Below are 19445 nucleotides of genomic sequence, written 5' to 3' on the forward strand. Positions count from 1 at the left end.
TTAGTGCAGAGATCTTTAGTATTGACGAAGCTGTGTTGCGCTCATAGAAACACAAAACATCCTCATACACAGTGAATACTGAATAATTGCTTTGTTGAGTATAAGACGCCCTTGATCCTTTTCTTTCAGATATTTTGAGTTTCTCCCCCCCCCCCCCATCAAAATAAATAAATCAGAAGCGATTGAGGCTGAACATGGCAATCATATTCATAGTGTGACATGTTTTGCATCACAATTCTACCTATCTATTCGAATTGTCAAAATCGTGGGCAGCTGCAGTCCATCTATCTAATTTTGAAACTGCACACTGAATCCTTTTTTTCCTGTCCCCTTTCTTCAGTTGCTCTGTTTGCTTGTACTGTGTGACCTGTTTTTCTATAGCATCATTTAAAGAGGTTCTTGTTACTGTAAAAGCCTCTTAATTTTCTATTTGGATATGTTCATCATGTTGCCTTGACAACAGACATGGCTAAACCGTAGTTCAAGGGCCATGAAAAGGGCAGCGCTGATGCCCAGAAATGGTAATATCACCTGGACTGGGGGTGTCTGATGTCTCCTCACTCTGATCTTCCCTTTGAATATGTTGTTGATGTTGTGAAGTCACATTTTCACACAGCGTCACCACGTGCATGTGTGTGGTTTGTGTGTGTGTCTGTGTGTGTGTGTGTGCATTTTGCCAGTGGTCTGGCAATCATAGGGAATAACACAGCATGATTGCACACTGCCCTTGAAAAAAAATCTATTCCCAGTTGAACTCAAAACAGCCCGAAGTCTTTTCTCACCAAACTCAATATTTTTCCTGTATACATTCAGCTATAGGTGGACAAGAAACATAAACAAAAAGAAACAGCAGTGTTCGTGGCGCTGGATTACTGTAAGACACGTAGAGTGTGATTTTACTCAATCGGCCCACACAGGAAAGAAAATGTTGTTGTCCATCAAAGGAATAATTAAGTGATTTGCTTTTTCACTGAGTAAATGTAGGATTACAGTACCACATAAGATATATATCACAACATATCAACATGTGTGTTGAATTTAGCTTTTTTTATTAGAACAAGGGCTTTAATGTGCATCCCAGGTTAAGTGTTATTTTCATCCACATGTCAGTTGTTTTTATCTGGAAGCATTTTAGAGCTGACATGCGTTGTCTTCTTGTTAAATGTCACTGACAGGTTTTGACATGAAAACTTAAGTTAGCAGTATCCAACCTGTCATAGTATATTTGTAAACAGCTTACGTTTCCTTCTCCAAGCTTAGGGGAAAGGAGGTGAAGCCTGACAGCAGACAAGGGTTTTTAACAAACATCCCCACATGCATACATAATGCCCCATTTCAAAAAAGAGAAAGTTTGCCGCTCCATTTAATACGTATATTTCTCCGAGCGCCCAGAGGATACCTTCTGTCCACAGCTTCTATGGGCTGCATGCACTATACTTAGCAACTCTGAATCTTACTGTATGGCAACACAGCTTACCACTTCTCCTATCCATGCATCAAGGGAATGAGTGATTTAGTGTAATAAGATTATGCCTCCTGAGGAATCCATGTGCCCATGCGGAGTCAAAGTTTCATGCAATAATCCATCTCATGATGAATTGCCTCGAGTTTTTGTGGGATGAACTTTGGTTTTCTGGGAAAACTTTGGACGTCATGCATTGGCTACGTCAGCTGCTACATGCTGTGTCTATGTTGCGTGGATATTGATTGATGTAGCTAAGTAGTGCGATTACTGTCCTACACAGCAGCAGACAAGGCCAATAGAAATCCTGTGGATTTCTGTGGCTCAAGCAGGTTTAACTCATCAGCAGAATCGGGATCTCCTTTGTCCTCTGGGAGTTGGACTTGGGATACTTCAAGGGCAGGTGTGAGGGGACAGGTGACCCCTGACCTTTGCCTCCCTCTACCTGACCTTAGAATGAGATTTCTGTATCTGAGCTCAGGCTTAAATCTTTATCACTAGATCAATTTGATGATGTATTGAGGGTTAGCTAGAAGCTCGGGATAAGAGCTCGATATCTAAGTACAAAGACACACGTGGGACACAATGTGTCTGTTTAGTCACCTCTGTGTGTTCTACACATTCTACACATCTGCCTAATTCAGCAAAAGCACACATTGTGCAGCGCTGGGAAATGCCCCAACTTCGCGATAAATATGCAGTATCGTGATCAGCACACACTAATAAATAATATACTTCATGAGCAGTATTCAGAATTGGCAGCTTGAATCAGCTGCCTAAATTCAAAAGATAACCCAAAAGATGCGAGGGACTGGTGCTACAAAAGTGCTCATTGCTTAATTCAGGGAAATTCTGAATTATTCTAATTTCCACCGAGATTTCTGAAATATACTGGTGGTAATCCAGTGATGCTCGTTCTGTTTTTGTGTGGTCATTTAGTCCACCAGCTGAATAAACAACTGTAATATGCACATATTTTTAAAGTGTTTTTAAATGTGTTTTTGCATTCTGTTCCCAGCCAGTTAGTCTTAAAAATCGTCACTAAATTGACTGCACTATAAACCGTGAAACTTTTTTAACGAGGCAACATAATGTACTGGATGTACGACATCCAGCGTTTACCAGACAGATCAGATTATTATATTGTGTGTAAACCCCACTGCCCACCCCAAAATGTGCTTACACAAACATACACAGAGAGAACATTTTGTCACATTGACTTGGCAACTGGATGTGACTAAGGATTAAGGATGGCTTGCTTGTCAAAACACAATCTCTGAACACAGTCTTGATCCATAAGCAACAAGACATCCGTTCAGAGCCAGAAAATGACTTCCTCTCTGTGAGGAAGTCTGTGACCACAGAGGAAGAGCAAAACATGAATGACTGGACACATCATGAATGAGCAGAGAGCGAGGTTTGTATGGCCGCTTGCCTAATTCCTATTATGCTCATTTTGTTCCGTACCATCAATCATAGTATAGACTATTAGACTGGTATTAGGGTTTATGACTAAAAGTGTGACAAGACACTTTTTCAACTCTGAATAGTTTCTCTTAATGTGAAATCATATTCCACAGTTGAGTCAGCGTGTGCACTGTTTTTCCTTTTCACGTTGAGTAGAAAGATCTGAATTATTTGTTGGAAACCTTAAAGAGGATATCTTTAAGATTACCCTTTCACCACGTACAATATACAATTCTAATTACACAGCAAATTTTATGTTAGGCATTGACTTTTTTATTGCATGTATACATTTTATTTTTACACAATATGTACATGGGTAATAGTGACTTGGTGGCACACGTGGCTGAAACATCAACCAGGTGGTGATTGGAAATTTCTCACCTTTTGGAAGGAGCGAAAGTAAACAGATGGCAGGCCTTTAGGGTCCATAGCACATTGTCGACAACGAATTACAGTCCAGAGGGGAATGGGATGGCTGATAACCTCCATCCCATGGTTCCATCTGCTGAATCCTAAGCAAGGACGGTGCATGCAGACATGCAAACCCAGACACTGACATCTTGCAAGCTTGATGAAGAATTGTACAAAAGGTGAATCCGGAAGAATTATTAATCGTTTTCAGGACGTGTTATGTAGCTCTCCTGGAAAATATGTGTTTTGGTAGTGCAGTACGTCACAATGTACCAAAATAACATGAAAAATGGTGCAGAAATTGTCAGTCGTCAGTTAATTGGCGCTAAATTAAATATTTGTTCAATTAGAATTCTGAATGGCGGTCATTTTTCTGATCACAATATCCAAATAAAAGCTCAAAATAAAAGAGTGACGATGTAACAAACTACGTGGTATGGCCATTCAAAAGGAATCAACCTCGCATTTGTACCTTCAATACAAAGCAATCTCTTGACTGTTTCCATGACGTCTATTCAAAGCCCCTCTGTATGGCTCTTTGGGGTGATCTAGAAAGAAAAGAAGCAAAGGCAATTGTCAGAAAACACATGCAAAGCCCGTCTTTTGTCCAGTTTAAACAAAGTGGTTCGTCATGTTCTGTACATTCACCAGGTTTTCAAAATAGGCTTTTAAATCCTATTGTGGCAGAACAAGGCAATGTTCTTAGAATCAAATAGAAAAGGAATAATGTTGTATCTAATTGCAGTCCCTTCACAATATTCTCCAACTGGGTTTAATCTAGCTCCATTCATGCCCGTTGTAATCACAATTTAGTCTCTGCTGCAGAATTACCGCCAAACATAATTCAGGCTGTTATAATTACACAACAGGCGTTGGCAGCAGCCTCTGAAGTCACCAATATAAACTACATAGATACAGTTAGTATGTTTCCTTGATGTCTCAATATTTGAGGGCTACAAGGAAAACTGGACATTAGAGAGTCACTTTATCCAGCTCCATTGAAACTGCAACCAGTGCTGCAGCCACTCGCTCACTACAAAACCTGCTGCACCACGATATTGTTTAGCCTGTTTGTATGTGACGGGAGGTCCCCTCTCCTGCCACGCTTCTCTGAGGACTGTTACACCAAGAAATCAAAGCCTCTGCTGAAACAGCTGTTTCTACTTATGTAATGGCTGCAGGATGACTGTTCATATCCTGGCTCGTTGAAGCTGTCACAAATCATTAATCCTGGGCCTGTCTTTGGGGCCACACTGTCAAGTTGTTTCTGGCCGTCTGTGGCTAGACAGAAGGAGGACACGTCATTTAAGCGTTCGCCTCACACCTTTGAAATCTCACAAGACAGTTTAAAATAATCTGACCTCACCTACAACTCTTACCATATATGTATGTTAATTAAATGTATATATGCTGTATATAAATACTGTATATAAATACACAATGTAGGTATATAGTTTTCATATTTTTTTTATTATTTTGTGGGCCCTTGACTGTTCAAGGACAACCACAAGAAAAGAAAAAAAGAGCGAGCACATTGAAAGCCATTGCACATTTCCTGGTGGTGGGGTTTATGTCTGTTGCTCTCCCTTGTGCAATGTTGCATATGTTGTCGGATGGATGTATTGCTGGTGACACACTGCAACAGAGAGCCCTGCAGAGGTACCTCAGACCAAATGGCACATCAAGGGGTTTAGCTGCAGCATAAGTGAGGTCTTGAGTAACTTTTCATGCAAGACATTGAAGAGAGACACTAAGAGACTACATGCCCTCTACTGGTGGATAAAAGCAAATAATTGAGCACTTTGGTTCCTTCCTTATGTGCTCACTTGAAATAATGTGCCATATTACTAATTTTTCACATTGTTACGACAAAGGTACGTAGAACATAAGTAATGCATCTTGCTTATGCTTGACCTTCAGAGCCATTACCTGCAGAGATGATTACAGGTTACAGGAATGTGTTGTGGGATTAAGCAGATTTAATTACGGCCAAGTTGAATTATAATACATATTTGATTGTGAATGGAACGCGGAGATTGAGGCACATTGTTCAAGAAATAAAGAGTCTGATTCTTTTTTTTATTCATATTTTTCATCTACCTATTGCTGATATTTGCAAATTGGAACAAATGAATTATACAAGAATTGAAGCGTTAAAGTGAGATGTACAGTTTAGCCCAGCCCATAATTGCTTTTTCAAAGACTAGCCTTGGAAGTAATTAGAGGTCGCAGTACAAAACACTAACTATTCAGATAATCAGCCTGCCATTAACACTTTAGGGCCTGTATTCCGTTATCAGCTTGACCCGACTTGGAAGATTGACTTTCCCTGCCTGATTTTGCTTCACTCTTTAGACACAATATGTTTGATCGATTAGTGCAAAGGTCACCATGTAATACTCCCAGCATATGTGGTCCAGGAAGTTAATGACTAAACAAAATGGTGGGTGTCATACTTTTCAGCAAGACTGTTGTTTAGCAGCCCCATGCTGAGCAGAGTAAACTAATTAGGAAACAAAATCTCCTTTTAGTGCCTGACCTTTTAATGGCGGCCATTGAAGGACTTGAGTGTGAATTTCATTATGGAGAGAAACTCATCTTTATTGATCAAATTAAAAGGCAGGTTGCGGGAGGTGTATTTGTTCATATTTCTTTCTGAATTTGCTTTACCGGATAGGTTCAACTTGTCACGGATGGATACATGTTAATGTCGGAGGAGACTGAAAACTAAAACCGACCATACAAAGACAGTCAAAAACCCCACTCTTTGATTTTAGACAATAAGGTGAAAAGGAGAGACTATATTTAATTTCTATCAGACACACCCTTTGGTGGTTTCCTGACCATATGGTCAATGTTCATTTGGAAACAGCTATTAGGTGCAAATAACTGTGAATAATATATGCCAGCACCTTGACAGCTTTAAAGACAAACAATGCTTTGCTTTCAGTTGAAAGTCATGCAGTTTTATTTATGGTTAATTGAATGTATTTACAGAATTGCAGGTTGAATCATTGATGCACCATCCATGGATCAGTCTTTTCACAAGGAGGGAAGTGAGCATCCTATTTATTACGGTTATTTTCCCATTAAAACCTGAGAAAACATCAAAGGCGGGATGATTTAATTAACAATGTGGAGAGTCTGTGTACAGCCGTCTGCATTTTGCAAATTACTCTTTGCTAAGAATAAGAGACTTATCGGGTCCATACAGACATCGCTGCACACCTCAAAAGAAGTTGTGTTGACACCAGGAAGGGGAAAATGCATGTCTCTCCCTGACAGAATTATCCACTTCACAGGTATTTTCAGTTTACAGTTTACAGGTTGGAAAATGAATACCCTTTCTTCTTCTGCCAGAAGAGTTTACCATTATTTGTCGTGTGCTCTGTGAAGTGTGGACTGAACGAGGAATAGACGGGGAGTTAAGTGTCGTATATATGGAATATCATTGTGATTTCTTCCCTTATAGCATTTCAATTTTTGAATTGTTTTCGACGGGAAAGCGTCTCCTGGAAGCTGTTTCTAAATGATTATTCCCCCTCTTGCAACTTGGTTTCGGGAGCTTTCAGTCTGTTTACTTGTGGCTAAGATGTACAATGTAGCCAGGCAAAACCAGAGAAGTGCCCTCAACATGTTTAATATTGAAAACGAGTAATATTTTAAATGTTAACCACTTAAAATGGTAATGGTCCCACCTTGCTCTTTGAAGACCTATGCGAATCAAAGAGCAATTGAAATTAAGGGGATGGGAGCCAGATGCATTCCTCGCAGTCTATAGGCACTGAACACATTGTTGAGATTGTTTCGGCAGTGCAGCTAGCTTGTTTAAAGGTCCTTCATACAGTGTTTTTCAACATCTCAATGTTGTCTTCAGGTGAGGTATGATGTCTGATTGTATTTCCGTAATGAATTATGAATAGAAAATGACTGGGGTCACATGCTCGCAAATTAGAAAATTAGTTTATTCTGCTTGTCAAAGAGATGGATGGTTAACATCCCGCCTTCCTTCAGTCTGACTTCAATATGTTGACTCCCTCAGAGCCACTGTAAATAAATAGAGTGAGTGTGGAGTGGAAGAGGGATAATGAAGGAAATGCTACGAACCCTGCTGAATACAGGAAATCATCGCTGGATGATGTCCAACAAAAAGTCAGCCTTTTTTTTTTTTTCTTCTTCTTGTATTGACAGAGGAAGTTGCCTGATCCAGTGCGTGCTTTAATAACGAAGCAGAATAGCTGAAGTTGTACCCGCAAGAAGAGAATGAAATCTAGAGAAATAAACAGCAAGAAGTGAGTGTGTACGAGAGAGGATAGCAAGAGATGGAGACAGACAGAGAGATAGAGGAGATAAAAAGGGAGAGAAAATATATATATATATAATTTTTTTTTAAGGGGTGACACTTCAATATTATACCTATGTTTTGTTGCACTGTTCCTCCTCCTGCTTGACATTTCTGGGTTAGAAAGTGCCTATTACAGCTCACTATTGCCATGTTTCACATAAATTCACATTAAGATGCTTCCACAGAAATGGTCTTTTTCGCTGTTGAGGAGCAATCTTGCTCTATTATTCAGGTCATGAGCAAGCCGCCATAGGTGAGGGGAAGGAAGAGCAAGGCAGAGTATTGTGGTGATAGAAATGACACATTTGATAGAATCGCACTAATTACATGCGTGTACTAAATTGTTCTCCGATGCCTGCACACTGTGTTGGCTAATGCCATGCTTTGAATGACATTCTGATTCTCACATTATTTCAGCGAAGAGTGAAGAGAAAGTATCTTGTGCCTTACCGTTTATTTTAATAATCATTTTAATTATAGCATGAATCAATCATGAACGACCTTTAGTAACATTCGATGAGCAGCCGGTTTTCTTGCAGAAGAAAAACAATAAAGCCGTCAAAACATGGTGACAGAGGCTTTTAAGCTAGTTTGGAACAATGCTAATCAAAAACAAGACTGACTACTGCTACCACAACTACTATCACTACTACAACTACTTTACAATAACCACTCATGACAATGATAATAATTTGAAATGTAGTCCTTGCTTGCTTGTTTTTACTCTTGATTTCCCCAGCCTAACTGTTCATTGCCGATGGATGGGGAGTGTGTGTGTGTGTGTGTGTGTGTGGGGGGGGGTGAGTGTCATCAATCAGCATTAACCATCAGCTCTGAGGTATTGACTGATGATTCACCACGGCAGAATCTCCTCTGACTCTAAAATGAAAGGCAGCAGCGGCAATGTGAGGCAGAGACACTCAGTTGATTGGCACCTCATTGAGTCTGGCAGGGGAGCCTTTGATTGCACTAGCTGTCAATATCACGTAATTGTTTTTCTTACATACATGGTGCCCTCTGTTTTTGCAGCAGGCTCTGCTATTCCATTTGCCATTATGCCATTGCGCAGAACTTATTATCATTTTGATCCATTATTATGAAGTGCACACATTCGCCGCCCATACAGGAATTTTATGGCTTAATTTACCCGCTTGTTGATACTGTGAGCAAAAGATAGAGTTTGTGCACCACCGCCACCCGATACGTCATTGTAACATCAGTGTATTAAGATTCATAACCCATCCGAGACAGCCAGATTAGCTGCATATGGTTGTAAATCTGCCCTTCACAGCTACCCGAGGATGTTTCAGAGTAGCCAGTTATGCCTTGAAGCTTTAATTGGGCCCCTTTTAATTATCACATTAAGTGTGTTACTGGAATACATATACTGAGCACCCTTCTGTCTTGACAAGGGTGAACTCAGCTTGTATTCACTGAAGTCAGGCTAAAATTGAGTTTAAATTTCTTCTTAAATGGCACCCATAACCGCCAATGAAAGTGTTCAGGGCTGAGAGAGCAACCCTGTTCCCCACCCCAAGGTCAGCGGGGAAGACGAGATTTAATTGGAATTGAAACTGTCTACCTGATAGTTTGAAATAATTAGCATTATCAGAGTGGCGAAAAGGAGAGTCTGGGATGACGAAAAATAAAGAGGACACCGGCCCTAGATAAAAGTGGCAGACGGGTGGCAAGTCATCACTTCTAGTGAATTGAATGTCACTGTGATTGACTGGACTCGACTCTGCATGTCACACATGAACCTCAAACAAGTAATGCCAGCTAGATATATACGGGACATATGACTACTGAAACTTTGCCAGAAGTTCGGAGGGGTGACCTGTCATTTCTTTTTTCTTACACAAGGCGAGTGTATCGTTGGAACTGCTTTGACCCAGGGTGTCACGCAATGGTCACTAAACGGTCAGCTTCTTATCTCGGCAAATACATTGTTATGGATGCATGGCTCCAAGAATCATCTACCCTGTAGACTAGTAGCTTTCTCCTCCCACCCGTAAAACAAACTGCCACCCCGATGGACTTCAGAAGTCACTTCTGCCGGGCCCAACATTTCCGCACCAGTTAATAAAGGGGAAATGAAATGTATCAGTGTTGCTGTCTTTGCTCATGGTGAATAGAAAATTATCATAGAGATGGGTATTGGTGCCTTCACACACTGAATTACATAGAGGGTGAGCCTGTTTCTCCTTGCACGCACTCACTCACATGCACACAAAAAACCCAGCAGCTTGAAATAAACTGCAGGATGAAATTGGCTATAGTGATATCATCGTAACGGTGGTGGTAATAAGCCAGGAAGCTCGGGCAAATTTCTCCCACAATTCTACAAACACCAGTTTGACATTTCGGGCATTTTTTTATTTGCCAACTTCCTGTCTCTCCACACCTTCCCCGGGCTCTGCTAAGACATGTCAACATTAGAGTCAATGCTAGATGCCAGGCAGAAGAAATGTGACATACCCCTGCCTCTTCGTGGGAGTTTGTCGTGTTAGAGGTGGAAGAAACAACTGACATAAAGAGGATGGCACCCTGGGTCAAACAATATATACAAGTGACCTCAGGGCCTGACAGGCATGCAAAATCAAAGACGCAGGGTGTTAATATCTGATAGTTAGCGCTCGAGGCTAAACAGCATGAAATACATTAAGGTCAATGGGTTGCTGGCAGTCTCTAGAGCAAACTTAGTCGAGTGGCTATTTTCACCGACATCCTCCTCTGTGGACTGTTGTAACCATTGGAGCGGAGCATTCTCTTCATCATCACATACAGAACACAATCACGGAACCTACTTTCTGCTTTTGCCCTTCTATTTTACAATACATTTTATTTTTTCTGGAAACCGAAGCTGTTAGATTTGCCACCCTAGGAATGAAAGCAGTACTGAAGACACGAAAGGAGGTTTTGGAGGCCAAATTGTTTGAGTGCCCTGTGATTAAAACTGCTAACAATATATTGAGATACAATCTAAAACAATGACGGCGAACTATAATCAACAGGAATATAATTCATTATTTTTAGGACTTGGTATGGACAATTCTTTAGTATAATCAGTAATCCAATATCCATGTTAGCAATTTCTCATTATATAAATAGATTCAAACTGACTACAAATTACATTCACTTACAATTGCATTGGTACTTGCACGATCTAAAAATGCTTGAGCTTTAGTATGGAATAAGATCACCGTACATCTTTATTATTTGCAGTTCATTTGTGACAATAGAACTATGTGATATCACTGGCTGAGTCAATTAATTGTCTTTATGTGAGGGTAACACTGTTATGATGAGCCAGCCTCATGGTTATTTGGTCTGAGAGTGTAACTGTAGTGAACGGGTTGCCTCACTTTTAAGTGCCGATACAAACAGCAGCGAAATCAGGCTTTTTCTATGCTGGAGTAAATTGAAGTCACCACAGCAACAGCATATTTTAAGTTTCAAACGTGTTAATCAATTCTAGTTTTTCTTTCTTCACAGTTTTGAAACATGTTCCTGTTTTTTTGTGTTATTTATTTGTTAAGCTTAACAACTTTTTTTGCTTGTGTTTCAGCAACCCAGCCATTTTACAAACTCTCACCCCGTGTCTCTATCTGTATCTGTTGCTCTCGCTGTTGGGAACGTTAGTTGACAATGCCTGCACTCAACACATCCCCAAATGAAGTGCATAGTGACAGAAACATTAACACAAGCCACTGAGTGCGACTGTGATTTTAGTGAGAGCATATCCGTCAGCAGGGCCTGGAGGAGTGAAAGGCATATATCTGAACTTTCAACAGCTGGTGTTTGGTTGGAGGATTGTGACAGTCAACATCAAAACACTAAAAGTAAAGCTTTGATTTATTGAATGTGCCTCTTGGGTCTGCTTTCATGTTTGCCAGTGATACATTATATGACTTTTCTCCTGCTTTCAAGAACATGGCGATGCGGATGAATTAAACATGTTAAGCAGGAAGAGGTCTCTCTCTGAAAGCCTTACCCTTTTCATGATAACCCCTTTTTAGACATTCAGTGGACTTATCACAGCGTATAAATAGGAGAGAATTCATTATTCAAGGGAGGTTTCAGTGAAAAATTAATAGTGGTCCCGGGAGGAGGGTCTGTGGCGCTCCGGAGAAGGAGAACCTTTAAAGTGTACATGCACAGGGGGATCTGTAAAGAGTCTGCCCCTCATGTTAAAACCTTTACCACGCAACACTACACACTGATATTGCAAATATAAGTTTGCTCAGCATTAATGACTGTGACTAATACCGCATACAGTCTGCATTCATGCCTAAGCTGTCCTCATAATGTTTTGAAGAAAGAGGAAGGAAAGTAAGCAGAAAAGGGACAGTGTGAGTGTCTGCTTCTGACACCGACACCTCGTATAGATTACACATTTTCCGGATTGCCTGGTAGGACGAGACACTGGAACTTGAGCTGTTGACATCTGAAGAGTGAGTCCTTTTTTGTGACAACATTGAAAGATTTCACTTCACTGTACAATAAACAAACGCCCTAGAAAAACACAACGAAAACTGTACCGCAGGTCGTCTTCTGAGCTCTATCATATAAGAGATTACAATTTCCACCATGCCCAGATCACTCATGCACTGAAATCTTGCCGCCGCTGGTGCTGAGTGGTTTTCAGCCTGCCAGTTATCCGTTGAAAGATGGGCTTCACGATGCCTTTGTATCCACTTCCTATCTGCCTGGCCATGGAGGCAATAACAGTAATGTATGGCTAAGGGAAAACAGAGCTAATCATCAATGACTGCAAGATATATAGCATATGCGGTGGCACCTTGTTTATTACCTTCTCTTCTCCTCCTGCTGAATCCATCGGCTATACAGACAGGCTGCCAGATCCGGGAGCTTCTTCAATGTTAATTTGATTCATTGTTGTTTTCCATAATAATTGGGGGCAATGGGTCAGTGTGATGAATTTGCTTGTTACATGACACAGGATGTTGCACAGTGATTGCTCTACAGTTTGTCTCTCTAGTCTCTCCCCCATCATGTGACGCAAAGGCCTCATTCTTATTAGCTTTTACCTGAAAAAAAAAAAATCCATTTGTTTTATCGGCTCATACGCAACAGGTTTTTCCTCTTCTTTGACGACCTGCGTATCCCTAAAAAGCTTTTAATTTGATATTAAAAGGAAAGCAAAGAGTTTAAAGTGACATTTTTAGATCAAAGTCATCTAAAAAAAACCCTCATGATTGATTAGATAGTATTTCTGCTGGAACACTCCAATCTTCTTGCAAATATCAAACAGCTTTGTCAGGTCCCACTTAATCAGCCTATTTTTTCTTTTTTTCATCCCCCTACAAAAATGTCACTTCCTTTTCATTCCACGCTCTTTATTTTCATTTCCCAGACCTCACATTATCTACACAATATGGAAATGTTCAGACAGTCATCCATGTGCAATGAATGTTAAGGTGGATTCACATTTTTAATCTCATAAATATGTATTTATGTATTGCTTCCTTGTCAGGGACAGCACACCTACGGCATATCTACACCATCGTTTAGTGTTTGCACAAGTGCAGACTTACAAAAAGAGAATAAATGGCTGCTCTTGTGTGATGTTTTAAAAAGAGAGCACTGGTGTGTGTGTGCGTGTGTTTATCTACATGAGCATGTCTTGTGTTTTCTACCCCTCATAGAAACTGCATGCCTCCTCCTCTGTGTCTTTGTGGTGATGAGTGCTGATTGCAGATTGTTATGGTGTTTGCACCTCTCCTCTATCTGGCCCACGCTGGGTATTTGGCCAGGCCTGATTGTGTTGATGTTGACACCGGCATCTTGTCCTCCGGTGGGGAGGCCCAATAGTAGTCCACACATAATAAAGGAGATGTAATCAACCAATGTCACACACAGAAAGTCAAGTGTCAAGAAGAAAGCTGTTGCGGTGTTCTACCTTATACCATCTGTGCTCTCTGTTGATGGAAATCACACAATTGCTGTTGTTGATGTTGGCATTGCTTTTTTTTGTAAACATTTTATGCTGAGGCGATATGAACATTTTGAAAAAGTTTTTTTTTTCTCTGACAATGAGGGTGACTTTGTGACGAAGGAATCAACATTAAATTAGGTCTGTACATTGTGTTGCTCTTGTATATTCTCAGTGGGGAAATGGGTGCTTCAACCTAAACATACTTTTAATCAATGGTAACAAAAAGAAAGAAGCAAGTGCTTGGCACTGGGTTGTTCAAGGGATCCTTTCGGTCTTTGTGCACTTTGTCCTCTCTCTGTGCTTTGTTATTTGTTTTGGTGTTCTAATCTCAGCCAAGTCAATAATATTCTTTGTTGTCTGAAATTGTATGTCGGGAACAAAAAGACCTCCTCCTTTTGTTGAAAGTACCTGTCTGTGACTTTTCACTCTCTCTCAGACTCCCAGATAAAGTAATCATTAGATGTTGTTTTCTGTCTGCAATTACTTTCAGTTACAATGGGTCAAACACTAGGAAAGCAAAAGGGGTCGAGAGTAGACAAGGCTAGATGGATTACAGGCGATGAACTGTATAGGTCCCACAAGTGGTGATAAATACGTATGTGGCTCAGAGACTCGCCATGTTCAGCTCAGTAAATGCATCAAAACTAATTAGTCTCGAGTATATATGGACAACCTCGCTCTTTTATCTGCGTCACATTTTCTCCTTTGAAAAAGGCCATTTATTGTATGTGGCACTATTTGTCTTTAAATGAAAGACAAAAGAAGAGGAGCAATGGCCATTTCTTATATCTCACTTAGTATCGCTGCTGCACAGAACTGATCTGAAATGTATGTTTCAGTGGAGGAATCCCCTGCACTATTATCATTGGTAACTCATTACCATTCTTAGGGCATGTGATAGCTGATGAGAATGGCATTTACTGTAGATATAGACAGGCCGTATAGCGATATTTCTATTGTTTCATTCCACATTATATAATAAAATACAGTTAATACAAATCCCACAGTAGCTGTTTACCCCAGGACGTCTCCGTATATATCTTAATACATGTCAGCCTCCTACATGGCACTACTGACCTCTGCAGCCCGGTTGATATCTGCCTTCCAAAGATCATGCCAAGTTTTTTGCTGCAATGGAATATTTACTTCCTCCTCCGTGCCCTTGTCAGCAGTGACAATGACAGCTCTTATTGCCTTCACGAGGATTATACTGTATCCTGATAAAGGTAAAGAAAACCAAATAGCATTCGAGTCTGACGTACAGAGGAAAGTTAATTTTTAGTCACATTGCCATAGAGACGGGCTATTTCCAGAGAAGACACGTACCTTGTCAACAAGCCTGCATATTCCCATGTCATACATCATAGTCATGTATAATCAGGACTTCTTAGTATTTCATATAGTTTTCATTCCTTCCGAAAGCGGACTGAATAGAATCTTGAATTGAAGTTGTCTGTCTTGTATTTGTTATTCTGTGAGGCATTAGTCTCTCCTTCAAATGATGATTGCCAGAGCTGTGATGAAAGTAATGGCATCTCTCTTTTCCGTGCAACACCAAAAGGTTTTAATAGCGCTATTATTATTAATGACCATCCATTTGCTTATCCAGATTGTACGTTTGGAGTGGATATAAGGCCTACTGAAGTGATAAAGTCTTGGTAATTACAAACCCAATTATTTCTACTGTGATTCTATTTGTTTGAAGGAATCTTCCACATTCTTGTCTTTCTGTCTTTTGGTCTCCCTCCAGACTCGAGACACATGCTCATATCACCTCTCTTCTCGTCTTTCTCTCGGTCTCATCTCATCCCCCATCACACAAGAACACATAATATGATAATGATGATATTTGTGCACTCATATTAGCTGCAGTACTTGCAGTATTCTAGGATGGTGCTTTTACTCTTGATGAAAGACATGTTGGCCGTATACAATGTCTAATACAGCTGAATATCAGCCTCTACGCTTTTTATTTTATTTCCTGGCACCATTAAACCTGTTTGAATTGACACAGAGGGGCAGAGCTGTAGGTGAGAATGCTTCGGATGGTGAAAGGTTTATTTTCTTGGCATAATAACATGCTGGAAAACAAACAAATATACTTTAAATATGGCACTGTACATGCTTACATGGAGGAAGTCTGCAGCACTTGATAAAGCTTTCATTTTGACAATACGAGTGAGTTTGATGAATATAAGTTTCAGGCTAAAAGAATGAAAAGACTGCACCAATTAACACCACAGAATGAGTCTGAGGCGCAGTCCACCTTCCTGGTGGCTGTTTGAGGAATTTAATGTCCTAGATGCATGCAATTATCCTTTTAATTAGCAATAATGAGTTTGTGCATGCTGAAATAATAAGTTGAATCGTGATATGTGTGCAGACCTTAATGTGAAGCTCATCAAGATGTAACTAGCTCTGTCAGTAAATATCATCAACTGTCATGTTAAATATCTCATGCTATTATACTGGGAAGCTAATGTGCATCCTAGCCTGTGTGCGCGTGTGTCTGCCTGTCAGAGCTGGTGTTTGCATTAGTGGATTTCATGGCCACTAGACAAAGAAATGAGCGAGATTTAAAGCATACCAGCATAATAAAAAGGTAAAATATAACGCGAAACAAAGTGTCAACATTCCAGAAATCTGGTTGGTAACGTAGCTCTTGAACAACCTCATGAGTTTGAGCCTTGCTCTGTTTATCATGGCTATACAAATAATTACATTACCTTGATGCCAAAATCCAACCGCTTATCTTTATATTACCAACTGTGTACAGTAACCTCAATAACAGGCAGCAGCATGGCCCTGAAAAGTTGAATTACTGCTGATTATTTCAGCATTACAACCTGTATTAATATCCAAAAACAGGAATGGCCATAAACACAGCAAATATTACCAGAATAATCCTGTATTAACCACTGTTATAAAAGATTGTAGGTGAGACGCTGGTGTGCATACAAAGCAGTTAATTGTTTTAAATTAGAACATGAATCTGTTGTCTGGGACAGTTCACTATCAGAGCTGCACTTAAAGGGACATTATTATTGATGAATCCCCTGCATGCCAGCTGGTTGGATTATTACAAAATGTGTTTAAACAGGGGCTGGATACAAACATATGTACACTATATTACAAGCTAATACGATATATGTAGCATTTTTGAGGTAGGCTTTGTTAAGACTGGTTCAGAAGGGCTTTTATTCAGCTTTTAGTAGGCTCGGGGTGTACTGGACTGCATTCGATTGAAAGAGGCTCATGTGATACCTGTGCTCATGTTCTGTTTTTCCCCTGCTTACTAGAACACAAACTAAACTAGATAATAAAGTAATATAAGTCTCAAAAACATGTAGAGGGGCCAATAAATTGGATTGCAAAATATTGCAGGCATTCAAACTATTGTGTCCAACCCTCTTGTATTTTTAAATTAAAAGATTTTAAGTGTGTCCAGTCAGATTTGAAGCGGTATTTCCATTTAGTGGCATGCAGCATGCTCTGGCCTCTCTCTTACACATGTCCAATGTTTATACAAGCTGTAATGTTTGACCGCACAGATGGAAGGTCAGCTGAAGGTGGATGCAGCAGTGCTCAATCCATTGCTGGCCAAAGGATGTGTTGATGTTGCAGAACAAGACTGCTGTAGGCTACTGCTGGTATTGACCTTGCATATGACCACAGGATCAACGAGAAAACCTTGGACGGGGGCACTGTGGAGCATCTAGAAATCCACAACACGACCATTGATCATATTACCTTATGACAAAGCAGTGTAATTCGCTTGCAGGCTTTTTTTGCATCAGAACATGAATTGAATACCACTTCATTCCTGGAGTCAGCAGCAGTCTGTTATTCGGGTTGATTACAGGTGAACTTGTGTTAGATGTTCAGTCAAGTCTAGTGTAGAGTAACTAAACAGGTATCACAGTTTTGTTTCAATGTTCTCAAATGAAAACAGTAGGTTTGATCCAAGCCATGCCGTCTATCACAACCAATTGTTTGCCATTATCCCCACTTGTCTGCCATTCAAATTTCCTTGAAGGGAACGTAGAAAAGAATGTTCTCAGCATCAGGGGATCCATGGCGTCAGTGATGTGTGATTCCTCCCGAAAGCTCCGCGGGGTACAGTTGTTTCCCCTGAATACAAAAGACAGCGGCATCACAAGCAGGCTGCGGCATACCTCTAGCTGACGAAAGCAGCCAGAGCTGTCAGCAACATCACTCACACCGTGCTTCCACCCTCCCCACCCTGCCACCGCCTATCCACACTATCCCGCTGGAATAGAAAATAGTACAGACCCATGTCTTTTTTGGAACGTCTGGATGTGAAATTTTGCATGCAGAATTGAGAGGCAGTGAAGGCTGTTGAAACAGAACTGCTATGAGTTCAAACTGTGTGAAGTCACAGAGCCACAGACTTCCCTTTCATTTGTAAAGTACACTACGTTAAAGACAGCTTCACCTCTGGCTGCACTGATCATTTAAAGTTGAGGAGGAGGGAGGAAATCTGGCAGAGATGCCCTTTCGTGTGTTTTTGCGAGGAACACTTATTTGTGCACGCTTGTGGAATAAGAAGTTCATGCTAATAGCATTACCTCATCAAAAATGACGGTACCCTGAGAAAGGCATTACTAGTGGCAGAAAACACTCTGAGAGAGATTGAGTCAGGGCACGGCCGAGACTTGGCTCGGCCCTATTGTGCTAGCTCAGAGAATAAGAAGGCAGCATCCATTTTTTCCTTAATGAAGTTAGTGACCCTCTGAAAGGTGACACATTTACCGCCCAGGGGATTTATACACTCCTGCTCCAAGGCTCCAGTTCAATATGGAGAGGACAGATTTGACTCCATGTGGGCACTCCAAATATATCCTCACAATTTATACCAGGTGATTCATTTTCAGACACTGCTCTTATAATTAAAGTCGACGTTGTTCTATTCAATCTGCGGCTGCGTGGAAATACAGAAATGCATTGGGCCGTTATACAACAATCTCGATAGTTTTGGGAGGCCAAGCTGGTATCACTAACGCAATCAGAATATTCATTTATATTTAGTAGAATGCCATAAAACAATAAACAAGGTGGCGAGAAGATTTGCGGATGTTTGTGGAATCGAATTACACGGAGCATGCAGAACTTGAGCGCGTAAAGGAATAGCCGTCCCTGTGTACTGGGGTCTAAGAACACTTTATTATTTATAGCATCCTTACTTATGCAAATATACTAAATAATTTCTACATGACAGCTTGAAGCTGATGCCTAGAGGAGCGATGTGATGTTTGAATGAGGACCCGTCTCTCCTTTGCATGGCCTAGGAAACATAACATTGCAGGCTCCTAGTTGCCTTGGTGCCCGCTGTTTTACATTCTAATTATCTGGCCTGACAGGCTTTATTGCTGAGGCTCAATGTTGAGGCCTCATCCCAGACTCATTCCACATATGATGTCAGTGCCGGGATAATGAGATAAGATAGTTTGAGTGCTTAGCCTTGCTCAGTGGCCTCCTCGTTCACTTTTTAGTTTTGTTTTCCCTTCCATGCATGCAACTATAGATGCTGCCACAATTAAGCATGTATATGAATTGTACCTGAATATGCTAAAGTTGCTCACAGGATACTGGGGTGATGGGATTTCTTTGTATGAGTTTTCTTATTTGTCCAGAGGGGCTTAAGGTGTGCCACATTGACAGTGATTAAAATAAACAAGGCTTTGTTAAGATGTTCATTAAATATTTAACACAGCAAAGCCAATACGAGACACAGACAGCAAGACATTTTTTTTTTCCCAACTCTAATTAAGCTGCAGGGA

General features: G+C 40.5%; 1 protein-coding gene across 2 annotated transcripts in view; it reads left to right on the plus strand.

Moving 5' to 3' along the window:
• pcdh11 (protocadherin 11) overlaps nt 1–19445 on the plus strand; it is a 123668-nt gene that overhangs the window by 99797 nt on the left and 4426 nt on the right. The window lies entirely within an intron of this gene.

This window comes from Anarrhichthys ocellatus, unplaced genomic scaffold (genome assembly GCF_004355925.1).
Source record: "Anarrhichthys ocellatus isolate YVR2014 unplaced genomic scaffold, GSC_Weel_1.0 scaffold27, whole genome shotgun sequence".
NCBI classification, from domain to species: domain Eukaryota; kingdom Metazoa; phylum Chordata; class Actinopteri; order Perciformes; family Anarhichadidae; genus Anarrhichthys; species Anarrhichthys ocellatus.